General features: G+C 38.9%; 1 long non-coding RNA gene across 1 annotated transcript in view; it reads right to left on the bottom strand.

Moving 5' to 3' along the window:
• LOC118763277 overlaps window positions 1-4,926 on the bottom strand; it is a 23,294-nt gene extending 18,368 nt beyond the window's left edge. Inside the window, exon 1 of the long non-coding RNA XR_004999028.1 lies at window positions 4,860-4,926. This is a non-coding gene — a long non-coding RNA (uncharacterized LOC118763277). The remainder of the gene's footprint in view (window positions 1-4,859) is intronic.
• Window positions 4,927-5,000: the final 74 nt, after the last annotated feature.

Below are 5,000 nucleotides of genomic sequence, written 5' to 3' on the forward strand. Positions count from 1 at the left end.
CATTAAGACTATTCTGCAGAGACCTGAATAAGTGACAATCCGAAGGAGCAATATCTAATGAATATGGAGGGTGGGGTAACACATCACCGCCGTGCTTCAGCAATTTTTGTCTGGTTCCCAAAGCATCCAGTGCCGAAAATGAACTTTCTTATCTTCCATTTTAAAGGGTTACAGAATTAACACAGGTTATAGGAACATAAACCTTCTTCAACGAAAAGATAGCTTAAATTGTGCTCTAAATGGAGGTGTAGTCAAATCCTATTTTATGGACTCAACCATGCTCTAAAATAAGTCGAAATGTAAGCTACTATAAATCGGCACGAACTTTCCAGACAACCCAATATGTACTCACATGGTTTCCTTGGCACATAATCGTCGGAGATCATAACATTCTCGGTCTGTCCCATGGGTCAAGGCCAGCAATTATGAAGGGAAGTGTGAGACGACTACATCAATTACATATTTTATTGTATAGATCTCGGATGAAATCAAAGTTGACATCGGTGAGATTTGAACCGAGAACGTGAAATGCCGGAAGAAATGAAGCTAAGCGTTTAGTTCGACGTGTTAATGATTCTGCAAGCTCACCGACCATTGGTGAAGGATGTAGGTGGGCATAAACGAGAAAAGAGAGATGGGAATATAAAGTGACAAAGAAGTTAAACGATATCATAACTACGTATACCATTGTGACAGTTTGAAAAGGATGATTAAAAAAGATGAGAGAAGCATAAAAGAGAAGATAAAATACATGTTTGGAAATAGCGTCAAAGGGACGAAGTGAATGGTTTGTGTATAGGAGATATAGATAGATAGATAGATAGATAGATAGATAGATAGATAGATAGATAGATAGATAGATAGATAGATAGATAGATAGATAGGCAGATAGATAGGTAGATAGATAGATAGAGAGAGAGAGAGAGGGAGAGAGAGAGAGAAAGAGAGGGAAAGACAGATTATAAAAAGCAAAAACTAGTAACAGCAGGTTGGAATAATTCTAACAAATGAGAAGAGGAACAAGAGAAAGAGAAATAGAAATCGGACATAATAAAGATAGAATGGAAAAAATGCAAAAGGAAAAATAAAAGAAAGAAAATGGTGGCAAATTGCATTGGAAAAGGACGGAAGGAGGGGAAGTGAGAGAGAGAAACTGGAAAAAGATAAATACGAAATAAATAAGATAATGAATGGAACAAAGTATTTGCCGAAAAGATGAATTTGCAAGGAAGATGAGGGCGGATGTGATGCGAGAAAATTTACATATGTATTTGTGCTCACCCACGCAAAGACACACACACACACACACACTCTCTCTCTCTCTCTCTCTCCTTCCCTCAAGCACATACACGCAACATCATTATTTATGCATAACTGTACAAACATAAATATGTTTAATGCCCGTTTATGTTTTAAATGTTCGTTGTTTAGTTCCTGTATATGTCTTCCTAAGTCAGAGAGTAACTAAATAATTCATACAAAATTAGTTGCACGAAACATTTCTTAGTAGATATTTGGTCCTGTTTATCGACACACACCGCTGAGACCCTCTTCGGTCATGACTGACCATGGGATTGCACCTAGAAAGTTACCCTCCCAGGTATAAGTCCGGGCAAGATTGTTTATGGAAGACCATCAGTCGCCCATGCATACCAGCCACCCCTCTCCACGCCACCGATGTTATCCATGGGAAAAGCAAAGGCTGATACAGTTTGGCACCTGTGACATCGCATCTCATTTCCACAGCTGAGTGACTGGAGCAACATGAAATAAAGTGTCTTGCTTAAAAACAAAACACCTAGCCCGGTCCGGGATTCGAACTCACAACCTCATGATCATAAGCTCGACGCTCTAACCACTGATCCATGCGCCGACACACACTAATACATACTTATACAACACACGTTCATATACACGCGCACACATACGTTTATACGTACACACGCGCGCGTGCACACACACACCCATACAAACGCACACTCACATACACATTCACACAAGGGTAAAGGGAAAATACTTCCTTCGGTCAAGAATGACCGTGGGGTTGCACCTAGAAAGTTTCCCTCCGAGGCACAAATTCGGAGGCAAAGTTGTTTATGGAAGACCACTAGTCACATATGCATGCTTGTCTCCCCTCCCCATGCTACTGATGTTATCCAAAGGAAAGGTGAAGGCCGATACAGCTTGGCACCACTGATATCGCAACTCATCTCAACAACTGAGTGAACTGCGGCAACGTGAAATAAAGTGTCTTGCTCAAGTAGAAACTAAGTAGAAAACAGGCGTAGCCTTCAATGCTTTAGGGAACATACACACGTTTCATCAAAATGTTGAATTGATTACATAAGATTTATATAAATTTACGTATTCATACACTTCACTTCATCGTGCTTGGCATTTGCGACTCTTATGTAAATATTTCGAAATTTTGATGAAACGTGTCTACGTCCTGTAAAACAGTGAATGCCTAATTTGTTTTCTGATTATGGTTACTATATATTAGTCAAAGGGATTCTACACAGTTTCTGTCTACTAAATTCAGTCAGAAGCATTGGTTGGCACGGAACTAAAGCAGAATACACTTGTCTAAATACCACAGAGTGAGATTGAAACAGAAACCACTTTGTTGGAAAATGAACGTCTTAACTACGCAGCCATGCGTGAACAATTTAGTAGCATCAGATTCTAAATCTGGAAAGGAAATCGATGACGAAATAAGGAAATTTAGCGACATCAGGTAGTCGATAACGGGTCAATAAAGATAAATACGGAATAAAGATTTAATGAAATATCGAGCGATGATGATTACACAACCAGCTACGCTAGAATATTTCAAATTCAAAAATACATAATACGTCACGCAGACGGAATATGTCGAATATATCGAATGAAAGCGATAGCTAAACAAAAAACGAACCGGATTGAATATATATGAAGGGAGATAGAAAGAAAACTGCACCTTGCTTAGATGAGTCGTCGCGTAACGTTGAAGTAAGGCTTATGTGAGTGTGAAATTAGATACTTGGAAACCCATTTGCATTTCACTCTATCAAATTGGTCCCCATTGGACTATATGTATGTGCATATATACATACATACATACATACATACATACATACATATATATATATATATATATATATATATATATCCATATAAACGGCAGTTTGTCTGTCTGTGTGTCTGTGTGTCTGTCAGGTTGTACCCTCACCCTGACCACGGCTTTCAACCGATTCTGATGAAACTTGACACACACATAGCCCAATGTCATAATTCAAAACTATCGCACCGAAAACTTTGAAAAGTTCCCCCAGTTCTGAAATAAATCGATAGATTCGACATGGGGTCGAGAATCTAAGCTTTTTATATGCAACACATTTTCTGTTGTAGTTTTCGCAACTTGCAATCGGTTTTCACCAAACTCATGGTGAAGCTTAATGTTACCCTAAGAAACTTAATTCTGACGTTAGGTTTCCATGCAATACCTAACCATCAGAAAAAATCGATAAAATCATGCCATTTTGGGAAATCGCGTTCAAATTCAAGATGACATATTTTCGACAATATCTTTCACAAATTGGCAGGAATTTTAAAAAAATTTACAGCTAGCATCATGTCTGCTCCAATGAGCTATATGGCCCTTTTTATTCCAATAGGATACTTTATTACTGGAAAAAATCGGTTAATTAAATCATATGTGGCACACATAGCAAACCGATTTGTGTATTAAACACAAACCACAGACTGTCTAAGGGACGCAACTCGACCTTTTTAACTCTCGGAACACGTGGGGTAAGTATCCCAAAATGTACAAAAACGGTAAAAAAGCGGGCAGCAATGTGAGTTACAACAACGAAAAAGTCAAAAGTGACCAAACTGAACAAACGAATGGAAAAGGTTTTTTGGTGCACACGACAAAAGCGGTTTATAATAAACAAAGAGTTTGCAAGTAGCGTCCGAGGACCATTAGGGTACGTCAAAACTTTAAGGTAAAACGTTTGGGGTGGTAGTTATAAAAAAGTTTAAACAAAAAAAGTATTCGAATAACTTGTGGTGGTGTTAGGGGTAAAGTCTCGAATGTAACTTCTTCCTGGTAGGAATTAGTTGGGTTGAATTATCGATAGCTGTTTGATAGGTATTTGGGAGTGAAGAGAAGACATTGCAACCAACACATGCGCCTTCGTTCCCTAGAGGGAAAGGACCAGATTGGGATTAGTCGTTGCCTACTAGGGGCTCTTACATACCCGGGCAACGCCGGGCTATGCTGCTAGTATATATATATATATATATGTGTGTGTGTGTGTGTGTGTGGAGGCGCAATGGCTTAGTGGTTAGGGCAGTGGACTCGCGGTCGTAGGATCGCGGTTTCGATTCCCAGACCGGGCGTTGTTAGTGTTTATTGAGCGAAAACACCTAAAACCTCCACGAGGTTCCGGCAGGGGGTGGTGATCCCTGCTGTACTCTTTCACCACACTTTCTCCCACTCTTTTTTCTGTTGGCCTGCTCGCTTAGCCAGCGGGGTGGCGTCATTCGAAGGCTAAAACAATGCGAACGCATTGTGACCAGCGATTTGTAACTACATCTGATGGACTGGTCGGTCACGTGATATATATATATATATGTGTGTGTGTGTGTGTGTGTGTAATCAAAATAAGCAACAAGGATATCCAAAGATAATGCAGTACAATCGTTTCATGCGACTCCATTTAATTAAACAATGCAAGCATTACATCAGTTTTAAAATGTAAAGCAATCTTCAGATGCATATAAATATAGAATTTAGTTAAATTGAAAAGATTCATCTTTATAGTTATTCCATTTACCAACATCACAAAGAGGGTAAGTAACGTCGGTGATACCTGGTTGATCCTGCCAGTAGTCATATGCTTGTCTCAAAGCTTAAGCCATGCAAGTGTAAGTTTTTGCCTTCCTTGAAACATGGTAGTAATAAATATTTTTTCATGGAGATACTGCTTATATATATATTTATATATATATAT

The sequence above is a fragment of the Octopus sinensis genome, linkage group LG4, assembly GCF_006345805.1.
Source record: "Octopus sinensis linkage group LG4, ASM634580v1, whole genome shotgun sequence".
In the NCBI taxonomy this organism is placed as follows: domain Eukaryota; kingdom Metazoa; phylum Mollusca; class Cephalopoda; order Octopoda; family Octopodidae; genus Octopus; species Octopus sinensis.